This window comes from Hemiscyllium ocellatum, chromosome 49 (genome assembly GCF_020745735.1).
Source record: "Hemiscyllium ocellatum isolate sHemOce1 chromosome 49, sHemOce1.pat.X.cur, whole genome shotgun sequence".
Lineage (NCBI taxonomy): Eukaryota > Metazoa > Chordata > Chondrichthyes > Orectolobiformes > Hemiscylliidae > Hemiscyllium > Hemiscyllium ocellatum.
The window spans coordinates 6,580,020-6,603,585 of NC_083449.1; the positions used below are offsets into that span (position 1 = coordinate 6,580,020).

Consider the following 23,566-nt stretch of genomic DNA (forward strand, 5'->3'; position numbering starts at 1 on the left):
TTATACAATTTGGTTAACACATTTTTTTCCTTATTTCATTGTTTTCCCTCCCCCTCTCCCTCTCCCTCCCCCTCTGTTTACATCCTCCACTTCCCTGAGACCCTCCTGCTTATCTCGTGTCTTATCTGTGAAAAACATGCTCATTCCTATTCTCAGGGCTGTTTGCCCTTTGCCTGCTTCCCTAACCATGATTTACTCCTTCCATTGGTGCTGCTCCTCTCAGCATCTTATTGTTAAGACTCGTTTAATTGTGGTTTTGTTCCTCTTTCTGTAAAAGTGGGAAACAGATGTTTATACAGGCATATTGAGTTTAACTGTCTGTTTTCAAAGCATCTTATCAGGAAGCCCTTCTAAATGGCTTTACCATTTGTTACATCCTTAGCAAACCAATTAGCATTTCCTCCACAGAGTTCACATTCTTGTTGACTCAGCTCCTGGCTGAAACAATTGTACACTGATGGAGTTCAGTTATTTTTTATATAATGAATTTTAGAATTTCAGAAGAAACATAAATTTCCTATATCCCACAATTGCCCCTTTTTCTTTCTTTACCATTTGTTACCTTCTGCATTTTGTTCTTTTAAGCATTGCTCCCGAAATTCACAAGCATCATTTAGGAAATTTCATCCATTTTGGTCTCGCTCATCTCCTCAATAAAGTTCTTTTGTCAGATTTCCTTTTAAGGGCATCTGTTTCATTAAGGTTGTCTCAATCAGTCTCTGGGTGAGCCCTCGTATACAGGGGATGATACAACAGCTTCCTCCTACCATCACACACACACACACACACACACACACACACACACACACACACACACACCCTTTTTCTGCTAAAATCACATCAAGGGCCATTCAGTTTTCCCATGCCATCCTACTTGTCGCATCAAGCTGGTCTGATATTTCTTTAACTGCATCTCTTGTATAATTTATAAATCGCTGTTGATTATCGAAAATGTAATTTAGCCAATCTACATTTTTATTAATTGTTACCCACCAAAAGAGAGCTGACACAAAGCCTGCCGCAATCTGGTTACGAGCCTTGAACTCATCAGGTACCCCCCTAGGGACTCCTATCGAATCGAGATAAATCCTGTCATCGAAAGAAGTGTCTAACAGTGATCTCTTACACTTTCCCTGTTTCCCTACTACCTTTTCCTTCTCAAATGCCAGGGTAAATGGAATTGCCAATTGTACAATTGCACATATCCCTCTCCAATCCGGAGGTAGGGTGGGTCTCAATATTTTGCCTCCACAGTACCATCACAGATCCGCTCGGGGAACCTTTAGTGCTGAGTAGTTCCTCCTTTCTTCGTTTCGGTAACATTTTTAATCTCTGTACACAATTTCAGCTCCCCCAAATCTCTAGACCGACTTGTACCTCGTCTATGCACACACGACGTGTGGTTTCCAACTGCGGCAGAAAATGCGGGGGAAACTTGTACATCTTTCTTCTCCAAGGGAGGGAACATCAGAGATAGGGAGGAACAATTCGTATCATTCTCACTCCATGCAGTCTCATCCTGATACAGAGCTATCATACACTTCATGCCCTGCCTGTCTCGCTTCCACCCGAGCGGAAAGGGAACCACCTGGGCCACTGGCCTACGATAGGTACATGCATAGCAATTGCTTTCGTTCAGACTTTTTACAGTATACTTTACCCATTCAACCCAGGCATTTGCAGGCAGTTTCTATTTCGAGAGTCTGTTTCAAGTCCTTTACCCCTATAATTTTTACTACTTTAGGATCAGTGGGAGAGGTGAAAGATTGTATCTCATTATCCAGTAATTCCGCCCGTTTTCCCTGTCCTACGCTAATTCGAAAACAACAGCCCACGAAGTGTTTCCCATGTGCTTTCATTTCTATCCCTATTACACCAAGTACCATCCCCAAGGCCATCCCCATAGGACTTAAGATGTATCTCTGAACTGCGGTATTGTCTCTGAATATCTACATCCCCACAATTGACTAAGCTGCATGCATCAGCATCTATTACTTGTGGATTATCAGACTCAGGAACCATTTATAATACATATGAAAAGGATATTTGACAAAATCCCAATACTAAGAGGGCTAGCATCATAACTCTAAGCATTCCCAGTACTTTAAACATCATACTGAAGCACAAAACAACTTAATACACAATCCTACAGAAATAATCCCGCGCTTGCGTCGCCATTGTATAATCAGTTACTCAAAGTCTCTTTAGTCTGAGTTTCAGCGGGTCTTGTGTTGATTCGTCTGTCCAGACTTCTTCCTCAACTGGAGATTCCACTGGCCCTTTGATCCGAGTGTCGTGAGTCCAGCCTTTCTCCGTCGTCCTTATTGCCATTTCAGTCATTAAAAGAGCCTGGTACGGCCCTTCCCAGTCCGGCTGCAATTTAGTCTCTGTCCATGATTTTACTCAGACCCAATCTCCCGGCCGGATGGGATGAACGGTGAATTCTAGGGGTGGAGTCTGTGCCAATAAACCCTGTTTCCTGAGGAAAGACAAAGAGGAGGACAAGCCCAGTATATACTTCTTTAAGAACAAATCTTTAGTTTCGGGAATTGACAATTCTCCATTCGTTCCCAGATAAGGTAATCCAAATAAGATTTCATAGGGGGATAGTCCCAAATCTTTCCTTGGGGCTGTTCGTACTCACAAAAGAGCTATAGGTAAACATTTGGTCCAAGGGAGTCTGGTTTCTATTATCAATTTAGAGAGCTGTCGTTTGAGTGTTTCCAATATTGTTTTAGATACCCCACTCGCAATGGCAGTAGCTAGGGGGTATGCCTCAACCCAACTGGATAAATGATCTACTATAACCAACATATATTTTAGTCTCCCTACCCTGGGTAACTCAGTATAATCTACTTGTATACTCTAGAAGGGTCTCAATCCTGGGTCTCTTCCTCCTGGGATCTGTTTTCTCAAGACTTTTTTATTTACCTTTCTGCTGATTATCACTTGTATATATTCCTTTACATCCATATTCCCTAAGAACTAAATCACAAGTTTATCAAGGGTTCCTGGTGGGTCCCTGAGGGCAGGAACCCCTGACACCCCTATTCATTATCAAAATTCATAAGCGGAATGGCTCTTTCTTCCCTTTATAGATCAGGACACTCCCGCCTAAAATGCCCTATCTTTCCACAATAATGGCATTCTGCCTGTGGAGACCTTCATCTCTGCCCCTGTCGCTCAAACCCTCTATCAAATGCTCCTCCTTGTCTCTCCCTCTCCCCTTTCCTCTCTGCCCTACATGGTGTCACCCGCTGCTCCGGTTGCTCACTATTGGTTCCATTCTTCTCCTAATTACCTCATCAACCGCAGCTACCATCATTTTCGCCTTCTGTTTCCGTCTCACGTCCTCTCTCGTTACAAACACTTTCTGTGCCTCTCTTAACAATTCATCTAATGGTTTTTCACTCCACCCTTCTATCTTCTGTATCTTTCTCTGTATGTCTGGCCATGCCTTTATCACAAAATGTACTTTCAAAAGACCCTGTGCCACTGGGTCCTCAGGGTTCATGCCAGAATATTTTCGCATTGAGTCTCTTAAACTCTACAAGAAAGCTGAAGGAGTCTCATCTTTCTCCTGACTAGCTTCAAAGACTTTAGTCAGATTCTGCGACTTCGGAGCTGCCTCCCTTATTCCTTTTAGAATCAGGTCTTTCAATTCCCTCATTTCTGCTCTAAGCTCCGGGTTTTGATTTTCCCACTGGGGGTCTCTGAGGGGAAACTTCATCTCTCCCTGTCCAGCATCCCCATATAAGTCCCCTTTCTTCCCCAGTAAATAGTATATTCAAAATAGACATTAACTCAGCCCACGTATACAGACTGGGCCCCAAAAATAGATCAATTTTTTCAGACAATCCTACTGGATCCTCAACCAGGACTGTCATTTCCTTTTTAAATGTTCTGACCTCCCCACTGGTGAGGGGAACACACACAAACCCAATCTCCTTGTCCCCTATTGGTACCTCTCGAAGGGGACAAGTCGTTACGTTATTCCCCTTTTTCTTTTGTTTTGCCCCCTTATGCTTTGATTTAGGCCCTGCGGAGGCCTCCTCTATGTCTACTTTAGCTTCTCTTTCTTCTGCTGAGGAGTGAAGGTCAGGAACAACAACATCCCCGTCCACCGCCCCTTTGTCCTCCTCTTGTGAGTCATCTGTTCCCTGTTCCTGTCTGTCTATCTCCCCTCCTCCCCCATCTTCACCTAATCTGATTCTATTGTACGGGATGGGGGGTGGGCAAACATCTAAGAGGATCCCAGGGACTGGGTGGGGCAGAGGGGGAATCCTTTGTCTTCACTACCAGCATTCCCAAACTGCCCTTCCAACAGGACGCATAGTCCGCCTTCTCTTGGCTAAAAGGTTGCTTTGCATGCACATACAACTCTAAATACTGACATACCCAATCCTCGTCTGAACCGTACTTTGGCCTGAAGACGGCGGGATGAAAAATTCCTTAGTCCATACAAAGCAACAATATTTAATCATTTTCTTTTTATCCTTTACCCTTGTACAAGTATTGCGTGTCCATTCACGCAACATCCTCCCCAACGGACTTTCAGGAGGTATACTACAAGGGACCCCGCCTCCTCTTTCATTGCCTTGTTATCCCCAGAGGCTTGTCCCTTATCCACGGCACAATCCATATTGAGTTCCTTCGTTAGTCCCTTACTAACTGCTAATACTCAATCCCCGCCACCAAGGCAATACTTAAAAGTCAGTTTTCTTACCTTGGTCTGTGCACAGAGTTGCCTGGCCACTTTTCCGCCGTATATTCTATCAACTGCCTGTCACTGTCAGATTCAGATGTCTCTCTTATGGGATTCGTACCAGTCGCCCAAGGGAGTGGACCAAACCGGGACACGAGACCGCTCCTCAATGGGGAACGGGACGCGTCTTCCCAGTGTCCAGGGCCAGCCACTCCCCCCGGCGATGGAAGAACTTCCCGGACTGCCCCACGTTGGGCGCCAATTGTGAGAAACAAAGCTCACAGACTGCAACAATTTCAGTCCGAGACAAGATCTGAATCAGCAGAGCTCTTTATTTCACACTTGCAAGTGGGTGTGATGTCCACAAGGCGGGGACAAAACACACCGAATTCAACAAATACTCGATATTTATACAATTTGGTTACCACATATTTTTTCCTTATTTCATTGTTCCCCCCCCGTTTACATCCTCCACTTCCCTGAGACCCTCCTGCTTATCTCGTGTCTTATCCGGTCTTGTCTGTGAAAAACATGTTCATTCCTATTCTCAGGGCTGTTTGCCCTTTGCCTGCTTCCCTAACCATGATTTACTCCTTCCATTGGTGCTGCTCCTCTCAGCATCTTATTATTAAGACTCGTTTAATTGTGGTTTTGTTCCTCTTTCTGTAAAAGTGGGAAACAGATGTTTATACAGGCATATTGAGTTTAACTGTCTGTTTTCAAAGCATCTTATCAGGAAGCCCTTCTAAATGGCTTTACCATTTGTTACATCCTTAGCAAACCAATTAGCATTTCCTCCACAGAGTTCACATTCTTGTTGACTCAGCTCCTGGCTGAAACAATTGCACACTGATGGAGTTCAGTTATTTTTTGTATAATGAATTTTAGAATTGCAGAAGAAACATAAATTTCCTATATCCCACACTATGAACAATGAAAGATTTTACAAACAAACAGATAAAATGAAAGGAACATCAAGATCCAAGTTTAGCAAAATCTCCCTTATGTCAGCACTAACAGGGGGAAGGGTTGCCAACTTGGAGAAGGGGTAGGGGGGAATAATAAGAGCGGATCGCAAGTTAGTCAGAGAATAAAGTTGATTGGATAATGTAGGAGTCAGAAGAGGTGACCTCACAAAAGTATAACTGTACACTAGTTTGAATGCTCATTGCTCCTTTGCTTCTCATTTGATGCCCTTTCTTCCAAGATCGTAGAATAAATTGTCTTGTTTCCAGTTTTGGTGGTCTCATCTGATTTTATTAAATTTATTTCTAACAGATGTGCTGCCAGTCACCCGGATATATCCGGGTATCCGGGCGACCTGGGTAGGCAGCGGTAGTTGCTGCCAGGTGGATACATCCAGGTAACCGTCAGTGGTAGTTGCTGCCAGGTGGATGTATCCGGGCGACCGGGTAGGCAGCGGTCGTTGCTGCCAGGAGAATATATCTGGGTATTGCTACGGGATGGGGCGCGCTGAAATGATCAGGTAACTCTGTGCACAGACCAAGGTAAGATAATGAACCTTTAAGTATTGCCTTGGTGGTCAGGGACATACGAGAAGTACAGGGAATTGGCAACATATAAATTAAAGTATTTAATTGGCTAGATTAATCTGACGAGTAAGGTGTCTACCTGATTTGACCAACCAGCCTTAGGTTTTTAAGAGGAGAAATCCCCCACGTGAAGATCAGGACCCTGAAGTGGGTGTGGCAGAAGGTGACACCGGACCTCAGTAAGGTTAATTAAATTACATAAAGAAACGGCCGAGTATTAAAATAGGAAATAAGAATAGTTGTTTAAGCGTCGAAGGAGACATGAGGGGGACGTCCGAGGACCACATCCCAAAGACAGTCCTTTAGGAAAAATGTTAAGAGATTGGAAGTAAAATCCTCGGACGTGAAGAAAGGATAAAAAACAATTGATAAAATGTCAATGAAAAGCAGCCTTACAGTCAGGAGGAATCAGCTTATGCTTCGTGTCAGAAGGGCTCGTCGCTGACGGGCAACTGACTTACAGAGGGCTACAGAGATAGGGCTGGAAAGTGGGACTAGCTGGGTAGCTCTTTCAGAAGCTGGTACAGACACGAATGCCCTCCTTCTGTACAGTAAAATACTATGATTCCATGAACATAGAAGTTCTGAACCAGATTCTGGACAATTCCTTGGGATCTTGGCTCAAGTGACCTTGTTGCCAGGGATTTTTGCAAGCAAACAGCTGGATTCGGTTGGGTAATGGTCTAGAAATATTTCATTCCAAAGGATGTGATGGGAAATCGACAGACCTGCAAGAAATTTTGAATATGCAGAGATCAGGTCAAGTCTATTGAATGGTGAGTGTGAACCTGTGAGCTGCTGATCCTACATCAATACATATTGGTCAGCGTTCATGCTGGTATTCATCTGATTGGGAAGATCAACAAAAACAAATCTTTGGAAGCGTTGGAAGGAAATTTGGGTTGTTTCCTGAACAACAGAGATGGCTAATGGTGGAGGGGTCATGATAGAGGTCTGTAAGATTGGTAGTGTTGTACAGCAGAGAGACCTACGGATTCAGGTATGTAATTCTTTGGGGTTTGTGTCACAGGTAGACAGGGTGTCTGGGAAGGTGTTTAGAACATTTGACTTCGTTGCTCAGACCTTTGAGTGTCGGGGTTCGGACACCATGTTGTGGTTGTACAGGACACTGGTGAAGCCTATTCTGGTGTATTCTGGTTGCCCTGTTAGAGGAAGGACATTATTAAGCTGGAGAGGGTTCAGAAAAGATATATCAGTATGTTGTGGGAATGGAGCGTTTGAGTTATGAGGAGAGGCTGGATGGACTGGGACTATTATCACTGGAGTGTAGAAGTTTGTGGGGTATAGAGGTTGATGAAATCATGATGGGCATAGATCAGGTGAACGGCAGGTGTCTTTTACCAAGGTGGGTGGGTGGGGGGGAGGTGTCAAGACCACGGAGCATAGTTTTCAGGTGACAGGATAAACATTTTTAAAAATGACATGATGGGCAACTTTTTTTTTCATGTAGCTGGCGGTACATGTGTGGATTTAACTCCCAGATGAAGTGGCAGATAAAAGGACAGTTGTAATGTTTAAAAGACATTTCAATAAGTACAAGAATAGGAAAGGTTTGGAGAGATATGGGCCAAGTGCAAACAAGTGGGACTAGTTCAGATTGAGATTATGGTCGGGATGGACTAGTTGGACTGAAGGGTCGGTTTCCTTGCTGTATGACTCTATGATGCTATTAAGAGGGACATGGACAGGGGGACAGGAAGCAGCTGTTTCCCTTAGTCGAAGGGTCTGTAACAAGGGGGGGACGTCATTTTAAAGTAAAGGGTAAGAGGTTTAGAGAGGGATTTCGAGGATTGTTTCACCCAAAGGATGGTGGGGATCTGGAACATGTGAAAATAAAATATTTGGACTTGCAGTTTCTATTTGAAATCACTAATTGCTCCGGTGTGTGGAAATGCCATTTTGTAACTGCAAGGGATTCTACGATTTATTAATGTGGAATATTCATGTAAAGGAGCAGGACAAAGCCATTCAGCCCCTTGATCCTCTTCCACCATTCAATGGCAGATCTGTGACCTGACTCCATAGACCGGCCCATGCCCCTATCCACTTTAATAACTTTGTTGAACAACAAAAAAAATTCTCTCTCAGATTTAAAACTAACAACTGATCCAGCAATGCCTGCTGTTTGTGGAAGAGAGTTCCAAACCTCTCCCAGCCTTTGTGCAAAGTAGTACTTCCTTACATCTCTCTTGAACAGTCTGGCCCTAATTCTCCAGCAATGCCCTCCCTCGTTCAAGGATCCCCAACCAGTGGAAACACTTTCAATTTCCTTACCCTGTCTTCTCCTGTTAATATCTTCGATCAGATCATTCCTAAACCCTGTAAATTCTGGACAGAACTTTATGTAATGTCTTCACATAAGCCCTGAGGCCCAGGTATCAACCTTGTAAAGTCACGCTGTACTCCCAGGCGTGGTGCCCAGATCTGCTCCAAGTGGGGTCTAACCAGGTTTTGTATAACTGTAGCATCCCTTCTGCATCCCTGTACTCCAATCCTATCAATATAAAGGCCAGCATTCTATTAGCTTTCTTCAGGCAATGAATGTCAGAAATGAAAAGAAATACAGAAATTGTTGGAGAGACTCAGCAGGGACAGATATTGTTTGTCACCTGGGGACTGTCTGCTGTTGAAGACAACTTTCCATCTTTTCTTTTGACCTTTTAGTTTTGAGCTGTGCTGGAGCCATGTAGTCTTCAGTGAAGAACACAGGGATACAGGATAGCAACTAATCATTTTATTTACAAACCTCGAGATCCTCGAACTAGGGGCGTACTTTCAGAATTATTACTAAACGGCAGAAAATCAAAGGCTTTCAGTATATGTGAGGGACGCTGTGTGTAATGGGTGTGACTCAACCTGGAGTTTGTAGAGTAGACCCTGGGATCCATCTGAAGGAGATAGAACAATATTGATTCTTCATGATTTTATTCCTTTATTCCTTAGAGGGATATATATGGTCAGCGTCTTCCCTGATTGAGCCATTCCAAGTATCTCAGTCTCAAGTCAGAAGTGTGATGGAATGCTCCAATAATATTTGAAAAGCTCAACATCAGAGGGAAAAAGCAGTCCCCACTTAATTGGAACCACATCCACAAGCATCCACACCCTCTACTACCAATGCTCACTAGCAGCAGTACCAAGATGTACTGCAAAATTACACCAGAGATCCTCAGGCAACACCTTCAAAACCCATGACCACTTCCATGTAGAAGGACAAGTGCAGCAGATACATGGGAACACCCACCCCCTACAAGTTCCCCTTTGGGCCATGCAGTGCTCTGACTTCGAAATATAACACTATTCCTTCAGCGTCATTGGGTTAAAATCCTGGAATTTCCCCCCCCTCAGGGCAATGCATTTCTATCCATAGCACATCAAGAAAGCAGCTTATCCCTACCTTCTCAAGTAGGCAACCAGGAATGAGTGGGCAATAAACACAGGGTCCAGTGGGTGTTACCCATGTGTCATGAGTGATTAATAATTTAAAAATTGTAAATTACCCCAGGGCCTCCACCTTCCCTATGTGAGCTTGTTCTGGGAGGGTAGGCGCAAACTTTGTAGTGAATGTTTATACAAAATACACATTTGATGTTATTGAGTCACCTGGTTCGTGAACTGCTTTGAAAATGTTCCTATATCGCCAAGAGTTAAGGTTAATATTACTGTTGAGTTGGGGCTGTGACCTTAATTATCACTCCGTATTTAATTTTGAGGCATTGTTTGCTGTTATTTTAATATTCTGATCTCTAATCTTTTGGTTCACTTTGCTAATTGTTTTTTGATGACTCCAAAACAGATAGCAGTTGGTGTACTCAGTTTTCACCATCTCAAACCAAGAAAGGCTGGCAAAGAATAATATATATACACTTTATAACAGTTCTGGTTCAGTGAAAATGGAAATTTTCTCTGGTTAAGATTTTATCTTAACCCTCAGAAACCTAGCCACATTTAAACATCGCTAGTGTTTCTCTTGCTTATAGCATGGAGCGAAGGTCTGTCCAAGCTTTTCAAATTTTTTAACATTTGAATTTATTAATCATCGATAGTGTTTGCAATCATCTAAATCATAGAGATGTTCCATCTCTCTCAACTAAATTAACAGCAAGGCAATGTGAATTCAAAGAGGGAACTGATGGCTAATTGCTTTATCTTTCATCTTGTTTTCAGGGGATACTTACTTTTTAGACCCTGGGACATCAATCTGTTGATTGCCTCAGTACAACAGTGGTCCCTTCTGGCCTTGGTCTTTGGGGGCAAGGAGCCATTCGCTCTAGGTCTAGCATCATTCACATGAGGAGCAGGGCCATTTCATTGTCCTGAGTGTTACTTTGATGACACAAAGATAGCTGAAAGGACAGGTAGTATTGAGGAAGGGGTAAGGCTGCAGAAGGATTTGGCTAGGAGAGTGTGCCACAAAATTGCAAAAGGGGATGGAACAGATTAAAACAGGAGATGTTGAGAAATGGGAACGTGGGAAGGAAGTAGGAAGAATAGAGGGGTTGACTTTTCTAAATGGTGAAATGGTTCAAAAATCTGCAGCACAAATGGACTTGGGAGTCCAGGTTCAGGATTCTCTTCAGGTTGATGGGCAGTTTCAGTTAGCAGTTAAGCAAATGGAACGTTAGCATTCATTTCAAGAGGGTTAGAATACAAAAGCAGGGATGTACTGCTGAGGCTGTATCAGGCTCTGGTCAGACCATATTTGGAACAATATGAGCATCCTAAGGAAGGATGTGCTGAACGTGGAAGGAGTCCAGAAAAATCCCAGGGATGAAGAGCTTGTCATATGAGGAGAGGTTGAGGAATAGGAGTCTGGACTCGATTGTGTTTAGAAGGGTGAGGGAGAATCTGGTTGAAACCTGGAGAATACTGAGAGGCATGGATAGAGTGGACATGGAGAAGATGTTTCCACGAATAGGAGAGACTAGGACTCGAAGGCACAGCCTCCGCGTGAAAGGGACTCCTTTTAAAACTGAGATGAGGAGGAATTTCTTCAGCCAGACAGTGGGGAATCTGTGGAACTCATTACTGCAGATGGCTGTCATTTATGTCTTTAAGACAGATATAGGTTGTTGATCAAGTGGAGGATTAACCGTTAGAGAGAAGGCAGGAAAATAGGGTTAACAAACATATCAGCCATGATGGAATGGCAGAGCAGACTTGATGGGCCAAATGGCTGCTTTATCTTATGATCTTGGTTACTAAGAGACGGATGGACTGTGATGCATCACACAGTTTAGGCCCTCAGATTCAGAGTTTTTTAAGCGTGTGCTATGAGCCAGCCACACTAAAAAGTATTCAGGCAGCTGGACGATCAACACAACATGTAGGCTAGGAGCCCTTGGGACCCCGCTTGCCCTATTCTATACAGCTGCGGCTGATCCCAACCCAGCCTCACTGCAGTTTTCTGCCCTCGCTCCCTTTAACCCCTCACTGATTAACAATCTGTCTGTCCCCTCCTCAATTTATTCAGGGTCCCGACATGCCCCCACCTACTGGGAAGTGAATTCCCAGAGATTCCCACCCCTTCTACGGTGGAGGGGAGACATTTCTCAACATCTCTCATTTCAATCTGTTCCATTCCCTTCTCCTGAAACAACAACCCTCTCGTTCTAAATTGTCATACCTGAGGAAACATCCTCTCTGTCTCTTTAGAATAGAATATCTGGATTCCTTGACTGATGCGCAAAGCAACAATTATTCCAATTGTCATCTTTAGTTTATAACTGTGCTGACCATTCTTCCGAACACAACACATTACTTGGGGAGACATAAAAAGTAATCTCATCGGCCACTTGTTCAGCCTGCTCTCATCCTCACAAAGCACATTCCCACACCATGTTTTTTTTAAGTTCACTGGTGGGTTGTGGAAATATTATCCATCCCAAGTTGACCCCTTGAGAATGAGGTAGTGAGCTGCCTTCTTGAACCACTGCAGTCCCTGTGCTGTTGGTAGACCCACAATACCATTAAAGAGGGAATTCCAGGATTTTGACCCAGCAACACTATAAACAAGCAGCTGATATATTTCCAAGTTGCATGGTGAGTGGATCAGGAGGAAACTTGCAGGAAGTGGTATTCTTATGTACCTGCTGTCCTTTCCCTTCTATGGGTTTGGAAGGTACTGTCTGAGAAACTTCTACAGTGCATCTCACAGATGGTACACACTGCTACTGAGCATGGATGGTGGAAAGAGTGGATGTTTGTGGATGTGGTGCCAATCAAGCATGGGCTGTGTTGTCTCTGGATGGTGTTTGGCTTCTCAAGTGTTGTCTACAAGGTGCATTGCAGAAGTGAGTGAGTGTCTATGTGCGTGCACATGAAAGTGTGTGTGTGTGTCAATGAGAATGTCTGTATTTCTCTCTCACACACATGCACACCTTCATACTCTCACTCAAACACACTCAACTCATACTCTCTCATACACACACCCTCATCCGCTCTATGTGAGCAACATTAATTTGAAACCCATGTTGAGTCCCAACAGAGAACAATGACTAGCGTTACCTGCCAGAGTGTCTCATCCACATTATTTCCTGGTCCGGAGTTTAATGGGAAGCAATGTGACAAGAGAAAGGACCGCAAAACAGTGGGACAATGAGTTCTGCCATATCAGCGCTGTGTTCCTGTGCTGGATTCAGAAGGATTTCCTGTCAATCACATCGTAGCTTCAGCAAACACCAACCCGTGTTTCCTGATCCCTGTTGCCCTTACTCCCTGCCAACACCCGTCCATTTGGAGGGAAACCCCTGTATCTGTGAAAGTCACTCCATATCCTCACAATTGCAGTGACATCACTGTTTCTATGCAACCACTTTTTAACAGCATCCCATCAATCCAACCCAGACTATTCAATGTTAAACTCAAAAGATCACTCTGCACTCACATCTCTCGAAATTGTCAAATAGGAATTACTGTTCCTCATTTTCATAGCCTACATATATCGAGGCAAAACTTCCCTTTGTCCTCCACGTGTTAGCAGCAATTGGACCATTCACAGAGAAACATCGAAAATATGATCGTCAGGAGGCCTTTTGGCCCCTCAAGCCTGCTCCGCCCATTCAGTGAGATCATGGCTGATCACCCAACTTGATCCTGTATCTCCCTGCACTATCCCTTTAGCCCCTAAGAACTGTATCAACTCCTTCCTGAATAACATGCAGTATTCTGGCCCTGATTGCTTTCTGTGGCAGAGAATTCCACAGGCTCTCCACTCTCTGCATGAAGACATTTCTCCCCATCTCAGTCCTGCTCAGTTTCGTTTAGATTGTGACCCCCTTGTTCTGGACTCTCCAACCAGTCACTGGGAACACCCTTCCTGTGTTCCTGCTGTCTTGTCATTGTTCAAATTGAGAGGTTTCTATGGGATTTCCCAATTATTCTTCCAAACTCTAGTAAATATCATCCTAACCAATCCAGTCTCTCTCCATCTGTCAGTCCTGCCATCCCAGGAATCACTCATGGAAACTTGCTATACAATCTCATGAGATCCCAAGCTGCACGCACAGTTCTCCAGTGTAGCTAGCCACCCCTGCTCCTGGACTCGAATCCTCTCACTATGAAGGCCTCCCTTATCTGAGAAAGGATGTTACTCTCCTCTTCGGTCCCCCCACCCCCAGTATTGTTGGACTGGGACCCCTGTTGATCACAACAGACTGGTATCGGCCTTGGTGCTGGGACTTGAAAAATTCAGTGGCCAGCTCTGTCCTGCCTGAGCTAGAGTTGTAATTCCCGCTGGCATTGTTTAAGGCTTTCTGTTGAAAGTAAGGTCCAGTACCTCCGCTCGTTACACACTCTGGAACGAGACAACTCCCAATCAGAACCTCCGTTTTAGTGGCTCTGGGGGCAAGGAAAACCCCAGCAACAGGAACTGGAACAAAGTAAGACAAAGAGGAAATAAAAGATTGGATGTTGAAATTGTCTCAGTTTTGCATGGATGTTATCATCGATGACACGATGATAATTGATGGAAAGAGGCATAAAACCAGCGAGATTTCACATCATTGCAAAGTCTCCCTGTGTTGTACAATCTACACTTTGAAAGATTTGTGTAAACTATGGATGGTCAAATTGAACATCAAGAGGCAATGGTTGGATGATGTACCATGGTCTTACCATCACTGTCCCCACCCCGCTGCACTATCAACATCCTTAGGATTACTGTCACTGTTCCCACTCCCACCCCACTATCAATATCCTGGGGGTTACCATCACTGTGGCCAACCCTACCCTGGTATGAACATCTTTGGTATTAACTTCAGCTCGTATTGTCTCAGCTTCGACCTTTCTCTGATGGATTGTTTAACAAGGAATTGTAGAGTCAGAGATCTACAGCACAGAAACGAGATCTTTTGACTGAATCCATGTCAGTCAAAAGCAGCTAACTCTCTAATACCATTTTCCCAGTCATAGGGTCAGACAGCATGGAAATGGACCTGTTGGCCCAGCGCGTCCATGCTGAGCATGTCTCACTGACTAAACTAGTCCCATTTGTTTACGTTTGGTCCATATCCATTGAAACCTTTCCCATGCATGTATCTTTCCAAATCTCTCTTTGAGGTTGTTATTGTACCCACTTCCACACTTCCTCTGGTAGCTCATTCCAAATATAAGTCACTTGTCAGACCATATTTGAAACATTGTAAGCTGCTTTGGGCCACCTATCTCAGAAAGGATGAGCTGAACTTGGAAGTGGTCCAGTGGGCACTTACAAGGTAGATCCCAGGGATGAAGAACTTGTCATATGAGGAGACATTGAGGACTCTGGTTCTTAATTAGAAGGGTGAGGGAGAATCTGATTGAAAGTTACAGAATATTGAGAGGTCTGGATAGAGTGGACATGGAGAAGATGCTTCTGAGTAGGAGAGATGAGGACCCAAAATCACAGCTTCAGAATGAAGGGATGTTCCTTTAGAACTGATATACTGTTGGAATGGGGGGGGTAAGAAACGACTTACCGGGGATAAGCAATTGGGCACAGGTCTCTGGCATAGAGTATGTCCATGTTGCTCAGAAGGGAAGGGGGAAGAGAAGCAGAGCATTAGTCATTGGGGACTCCATAGTTAGGGGGACAGACAGGAGGTTCTGTGGAAATGAGAGAGACTTACGGTTGGTGTGTTGCTTTCCAGGTGCCAGGTTCATGATGTCTCTGATCGTGTTTTCAGGATCCTTGGTTGTAGTTCACGTGTAGGCGAGGTTGGGATTAGGTAGGTTTGAAGTGAGTCTAATTCAATACTATGAGCATCCGGAATAAGGTGGGTGAACTTGCAACATAGGTTGGTACCTGGGATTTTGATGTTCTGGCCATTTCAGAGACCTGGGTGGAGCAGAGACATGAATGGTTGTTGCAGGTTCCACCATTTAGATGTTTCAGGAAGAACAGAGACAATGGTAATAAAGAGGTGCAGTATTACAGCTGCAGAAAGGTTGTCTGAGGACTCAACTGAGGTAGTATAGGCTGAAATTAGAAATAGGAAAGGAGACAGTTTTCTATAGGCCTCTGAATAGTTTTAGAGATTTAGAGGAAAAGGATAGTAAAATGATTCTCGACAGGAATGAGAGTGACAAGGTAGTTGTTATGGGGGACTTCAACTTCCCAAATATTGACTGGAAATACTATAGTTCAAGTACTTTAGATGGGTCAGTTTTTGTCCATTGTGTGCAGGAGGGTTTTCTGCTATAGTATGTAGACAGGTCAAAAAGGGGTGAGGCCACATTGGATTTGGTACTGGGTAAAGATCCAGTCCGAGTGTTAGATTTGGAGGTAGGTGACCACTTTGGTGATAGTGATCACAAATCAATTATGTTTACTTTACTTCTGGAAAGGGATAGGCATACACCGGAGGGTAAAATCTACAGTTGGGGGAAGGCAATTATGATATGGTTACACAAGACTAAGGATGAATAGGATGGGGAGGAAACTGCAGGCGATGGGCACAACAGAAATGTGCAGCGTCTTTAAGGGCCCAGTGGGAGAAGTGGCAGATGGAGTTGAATTTAGATAAATGCGAGGTGCTGCATTTTGGGAAAGCAAATCTTAGCAGGACTTGTACGCTTAATGGTAAGGTCCTAGGGAGAGTTGCTGAACAAAGAGACATTGGAGTACAGGTTCATTGCTCCTTGAAAGTGGAGTCGCAGGTGGATAGGATACTGAAGGAGGTGTTTGGTATATTTTCATTGATTGGTCAGAGTATTGAATCCAGGACTTGGGCGGTCATATTGCAGCTGTACAGATCACTTTTGGAATATTGCATACAGTTTTCGTCTCCTTCCTATTGGAAGGATGTTGTGAACTTGGAAAGGGTTCAGCAAACTTGTACAAGGATGTTGGCAGGGTTGGAGGATTCGGACTATATGGAGAGGTTGAATAGGCTGTTTTCCCTGGAGCATCAAAGGCTGAGTGGTGACCTCATAGAGGCTTATAAAATTATGAGGGACATGGAATTATAACCAGACAAAGTCTTTTCCCTGGGGTGGGGGAGTCCAGAACTAGAGGGCATACGTTTTGGGTGACAGGAGAAAGATATAAAAGAGACCTAAGTGGCAACTTTTTCACTCAGAGGGTGGCATGTATATGGAATGAGTTGCCAGATGAAGTGGTGGGGGCCAGTACAATTGTAATACTTAAAAGGGCATCTGAATCGGTAAATGAATAGGAAGGGTTTGGAAGGATGTAGTGCTGGCAGGCAGGACTAAATTGTGTTGAAATATCTGGTCGCCATGGACGAGTTGCACTGATGGGTCTATTTCCTTGCTCTACATCTCTATGACTCTATAACAGCTACACTGTGTTCGTGAGAAGTATGTAACTGTCAGGCAGGCAGGAAGTTGTTGAGCACAGGAGCCATGGTTTACTGAAGAAGTTAAATCGCTTGTCAAGAGGAAGAATGCTTATGTTATGATGAGATATGAAGGCTCAGGGTGATTGAAAGTTACAAGGTAGAGCCGGGAAAGACCTAAAGTGAGCTAAGACAAGTGAGGAGGGAGGATGAAAAATGGTGGATAGGGTCAGGGAAAACCCTAAAGCCTTCTATTGGTATAGAAGGGATAAAAGAATGACTTGAGTAAGTTTAGTGTCAATCAAGGACAGTAGTGGGAAGTTGTGCGTGGGGTCACAGGAGATATTTTTCATCAGTATTCACACTGGAAAAAGACAATGTTGTCAAGGAGAATACTGAGAAACAGTCTACAAGACTAGTTGGGATTGAGGTTTTACAAGGAGGTGTTAGGTATTCTGGAAAGTGTGAAGATAGATAAATCCCCTGGGCCAGGAGGGATTCATCCCAGAATTCTCTGGGAAGCCATGGAAGAGACTGCAGAGATCTTGGCTTTAATCTTTATGTCATCATTGTCTACAGGAATGGTAGGGGTAGACTGGAGATAGCAAATGTTGTTCCCTTGTTCAAGAAGGGGAATAGAAACAATCCTGGTAATTATAGACAAGATATCTCTTGTCTTCCTCAAGGCAAATGTTTGATGAACAGAGAAAATGTAATTTTTTGTCTGTACGAAGTCAAGTGTGACAATCAGCAGGTATGCTACCGCTGCCAGTGGAGAACATCATTTCCGTAATTATAGGATGGATTGTGTCAAAACACACATTGACTCTTCTACTTCTGGAAATTGAGCTCAAACATAACTGATGATTTTTTGAAATTTCTCCCTCTGGTCAATGCACAAGCTCAGGTCTAAGAAATTCTATTATGCATAGCCAATTATCAATTGCAACATCAGAAGAGAGAGAGATCGACTTTATTCTCTCATGAGAAATATACGTTCAGGAACTGTATGAGCTCCATGTAGTAAAGGCAATTTTAAAGTTACAATCAAGGTGAATAAACAGATCCTGCTGTTACATTGTTACAACGAGGATATATGAAGGAGATATTAAGTACTCAAGGAAGAAAACCTTGACATTATCAGTAACTGAGAAAGTCAAAATTAATCTTTTGATAAATATTTGTCCTGTACAAAAACACAATTAAACAATGCAAATTCCAAATGAACCTTTGGGCCAAGCCTGACGTAGAGGGAATGCTTACTGCATGCATGCATGCATACACACACACACACACACACACACACACACACACACACACACATTCCAGCTCTCACACAGCTACTGACTGGTTTACAATAGTTGTAAATTTGTACATCATGCTGAAATACCCATTACAATATCTGACAACAATGAAAATCTGTATAACCTGCAACTGTCACAAAACAAACTGATTTCTAATCTCAGATCTCAAGTCAGAGATCTCCAGCACAGAATAAGTCTCTACAATTTATTAAGTCTGCACTGATCAAAAACAGTTTATAACATCATCATAATTGTCTGAGCTAACAACTCTCATCCCTTTCAACCAGCATTCCATTTTCATAAAAAAATGGCAGCAGAGAAGCTGTCATCCCCATCTTTATTGTAATGACATTCTCCACTTCAGCATTTTGTAGGATTTATTTCTTTTTCTGTTCAGCAAGAAAGTATTTTTTCATTATTCTGTATGTCTTTTGAAGTTTGTTTCAAAAATCTATAAAGAGCCTTGTGTTTCTCTTGACCCTGCCTTCGTTGCAATACAGAAAAGGAAGGAATCAGGATATAGTTTGTCAAGAAATCTGTGGAATTGGATCGTTAAGATTTAAAACAGTGCGGAATGAAAAGAAATAAACAAAATTGGTAGGTTTGTCAAGCTCTTCATTCTTGTTTCCCCCAAAAGTTGATAGTTCAATGCATTGAATTTGATAATTTAAATATGCTTCACTGAATGGTGGAAATAGAGGTCCTTTTACTTTCCCCTCCTTACCATAGAGCAACATAAGAGGCTTGTACCAGATCCTGTCCAAATTGGTAAATAAAATAGAATTGGCCAATTCTCTTGCCTGTACAAGGAACACTATGATCAGTCAACTGCAATGCAGTTGATGTGTTCACTTAGTTACGAATGGGTTGCGTTAAGACTGATTATTAATTCATTGGTAAAATATGTCACTATGCAAAAAATGTTAGCATTCTGAAAAACAGACTTTGATATCCCCATTGTTCCCGGTTAGACTCTGCACTGGAGGGTTACCAAAGTCCATTGACTTTCTCCCCTTGATTCTAAAGAAAAACACAGATGCTTTTCTGCTGCAATGAGTTGAATGTTCATCTGTCTATAGACCCTATAGGCACTAAAATTAAAGAACATTGGCTGTGGATGTTACCCAACTTCACGAACCATCCTAGAGATTAATAGATATACAGACACATCCACTTTTACTGACAGGAGCTGACTCCAGTGGCAATGGATAATACCTCATTCATGTTAAGTAGCAGAAGATTGACAATGAAGTACACTTGCAGTTACTAAAAGTGACGTGTTTCAATCTAGATGACACTGAAGCACTGTGAAACACATTAACCAAGAATAAGGAGCACATTGATATCTCGTATCAGAGAATGAATGAATCCCATTTTCACTCTCAGCTTTGTGCTGATGAAAACACACCTTATTCACACTCACATTCTGGTTGAGGGCCTGAGTAATGCAGAAGCATTTCCATGCATGAACAAAATATGAAATACTGATTTATGAAATGTTAAACCCATTAGCAAGTTTTGAGAAGATTTGTAGCTCAGGTTGAGGTTCTGGGTGTACGTTTGCTCACTGAGCTGGAAGGTACATTTCCAGGTGTTTCATCAGCCTACTAGGTAACATCATCAGTGGGCCTCCAGGCGAAGCACTGCTTCTGATTCCTGCTTTATATTTATATGTTTGGGTTTCTTTGGGCTGGTGTTGTCTTTTCCTGTTCTTTTTTCTCAGGGGGTGGTAGGTGGGGTCTAACTCAATGTGTTTACTGATAGTTTCAATTGGAATGCCATGCTTCTAGGAGTTTTCATGTGTATCTCTTTTTGGCTTGTCTGAGGATGGATGTGTTGTCCCAGTCGAAGTGGTGTCCTTCCTTATCTGTATGTACAGATACTAGTGAGAGAGGGTAATGTCTTTTTGTGACTATTTGATATTCATGTATCCTAGTTTTTGCCTGTTTGCCCAATGTAGTGCTTATTACAGTCCTTGCATGGTATTTTGTAAAATGACATTAGTTGAGTGTATAGGGTCTTTCAAGTTCATTAGCTGCTGTTTTAGTGTGTTGGTGAGCTTGTGGACAGGGGTTTGAGTAATCTGGCAGTTATTTCTGAGATGTCTTTGATATAGGGGAAGAGAGTGGCCTGGGTTTCTGGACGTGTATTGTCTTCTTGTTTGAGTTTGTTGCTGAGAAATGGGCAGTGCTTCACCTGGAGGCCCACTGAAACTGTTACCTGGTAGGGCAATGAAACACCTGGAAATGAACCTTCCAGCTCAGCAAGGAAACCTACATCCATGTTAAACCCATCTCACAAAGTATATCCGATCATGACATGCAAGACTGGAAGTATAAGGAGACATACAGAAAATGTCAGTGTGATATAGACCGGTATCACTCTTCAAAATGATACAGATTGGCAACACAACAGAAACCTCTCACATACTCAGCCAGTTAATGGCGAAAGGAAAGAAAAACTGAAATTTTGGCCCAGGTATTTCCAATTATAAATTGACTCACCATATTATTACTCACTTCAATTATATTAAATGTTACATCTTACAGTGTCCAGCAGCAACTGAAAAGACTACTGCATGCACAAAACGTTAAAAAAAAGGAGACTGAATGCAATAATATTCAGATTCAGGCCAAGATGAACTATTAACCAACATTACTCCCTCAATCAGAAAGGATTAGTGAATATTGATTGAGCTTATCCAACACTTAGACCAAAAGAAAACACAACTGAACATGAAAAGAGAATGGCATCCACATACTCTACCTGATGCTTTTGTATACAAGCAAAACTGGCTCCATAGTTATTCAAAGACAGATAACTACAGAAATAATCTCAAATTAGCTTTTACATAAGGATACTGGCAGTGAGTGGATAAAGTTCAGAATCCGAACAGTTAATGCAAACTAGTATGGAGAAGAACAGGTGAAGAACAGTCTGGACACAAAGGGTTGAATAACTGTACCAATTCTGTGACTCTGTCATAAATCACAAAATGCAGAAGAAATTAAGGCCCAATTGCAACACCCTAAAAACTACTATCACAGATGAATCACAGTCACATGTTCACAAAAGAATATCTGTCAGGCCAACAGTGATAATTGCACTCATATTCACATTACAGAGCCTGACAGGGAAGGATTCTTAACTAAATATTCACAAAGCAAAAACTGACAGTGACTGGTAAAAACTAAATTCTCACATTCACATAGCAGAAACTGGCAGGCTTATATTGACAATTATCCAAATACATTCACCATGCAGGTTTCCTCAGGAGGCTAAGTAAATCCAGCATGTCCATAAAGACTCTTGGAAATTTTTATGGATGCACCATAGTAAGCATCCTATCTGGATTTGTCACAGCGTGGTATGGCTACTGTTCTGCCCCAGATCACAAGAAACTACAGACAGTTGTGAATACAGCCCAGTCTATCACTGAAACCAGCCTTCCATCCAAAGGCTCCATTTATACTTCCCCATCTCAGGAAAGCAACCAACAACATCAAAGACCCATCCGACCCTGGTGTTACTCTCCTCCACCTCGTCTGTCAAGTAGAAAATATAGATTTTTGAACACACTTTCCAACAGATTCAAGAATTTTGAATGGACCTCACAAATTTTAATGTTAATCTCGCTCTCTCTGCAACTGCTTTGCAGCTTTTACACTGTATTCCAAATTCTGTTCTGTTACCCTGATGGACTTTGTATGATATGATCTGCCTGTAAAGCACACAAAACAATAGTTTTCATTGTATTTTCATGTAATAACAATAAATCAGATGTAATCAAATATTCATGCAGTAGAATCCAAGAGGTACAGGCTGATCACTGCAGTCACACAAACTGATCGGAAAGGATGAATAAATACACTCAAACACTGACATTACAGAGCCTGACAGGGAAAGATTGACAACTAAACTCTCACATTTACAAAGCAGAAACTGATAGCAACAGATGAAATCTCAGCGCACATATTCACATAGCAGGGATAGATTGACAATTACACAACACATTCACCAGGCAGAAACTGACAAGAACAGATCAATAACTATGTTTATGGATTCACACAGCAGAGTCGGAAAGGTACAGATTGACAATTACACTCGCTGACGGATTGATTTATTTTCTTTTTAATGTGGAGAGCTCTGGTCTTTCAATCTGGCAACGGTTAATCATGATCTCCTTGTTATTAGATACTCTACTGTCACTGACTGTGAGAGCAGAGAAAAAAAATCATAAAATACAATTGTAACAGTGTCTGTAAGGACATTATTTCTTATGGCACGTTCTTGCCTGAGTGTTCTCAGCCCTTAGTAAATGTCCGATACATGTAGAACGTCGCTGATCGTGTTTGACTTCACATTGGTTTCACATTTCCTTTAACTGCATTAAGAAGGGCTGAATTAACCCCCAGTGCAATAAGTAGTCAGTTGTTGCAGCATACGATAACGAGCGGTCCCTGATCCTCTGCAAATTTTTCACTGATTTCAGAGAGAGAGCATATTAGACAATAGTGAGTCAGTCCTCAGCTATAAAGGAGGGAATGGGGTAAAGTGGGATTGTTAACTATTCTTTTGTAATAGAAAAACAAATTAACGAGTATGGACTCATGTACTCTCCTCGAAAACTATCTGCTCTTTTCTACGTGTTCGCTGGCTTTTCAATTTTTTTTTTAAAAAAGCAATTGATCACTTGATGCCAACTCTTTCTCCTTCCCCAATGACAGCCATATTAACACCAACAGAGAGAATGAGTAGTGTTTCCCAGAATTTCTAATCCAGTACCACAATATGTTAAAATTATATTCTATAATATCCTGACTAGAATAGGTTAGATTCCCTACAGTGTGGAAACAGGCCCTTCGGCCCAACAAGTCCACACCAATCCTCCAACGAACAACGCACCCAGACCCATTCCCCTACATTCATTCCTGACTAATGTACCGAACACTACAGGAATGGCCAATTTACCTAACTTGCACATGTTTGCACTGTGGGAGGAAATCGGAGAACCTGGAGGAAACCCACTCAGATTCGGGGAGAATGTGCAAACTCTACACTGATAGGTGCCCGAGACAGGAATTGGCGGATCCCTGGCGCTATGAGGCAGCAGTGCTAAGACTGAGCCACCGTGTCGCGCCTATTATAATAAATTCTGCAATCACCGAAGGTTTTGTTAGTTATAATCGTTGCCACCTTTATCAC

The 23,566-nt window shown here is 42.6% G+C and overlaps 1 protein-coding gene and 1 pseudogene across 1 annotated transcript in view; both read right to left on the reverse strand.

Annotated features, from left to right (window-relative positions):
* The window catches only part of LOC132837092 (uncharacterized), a 475,572-nt gene that overhangs the window by 200,338 nt on the left and 251,668 nt on the right, over positions 1 to 23,566 (reverse strand). The gene's annotated exons all lie outside the window — the stretch shown is intronic.
* On the reverse strand, positions 76 to 5,164 carry LOC132837089 (uncharacterized; annotated as a pseudogene).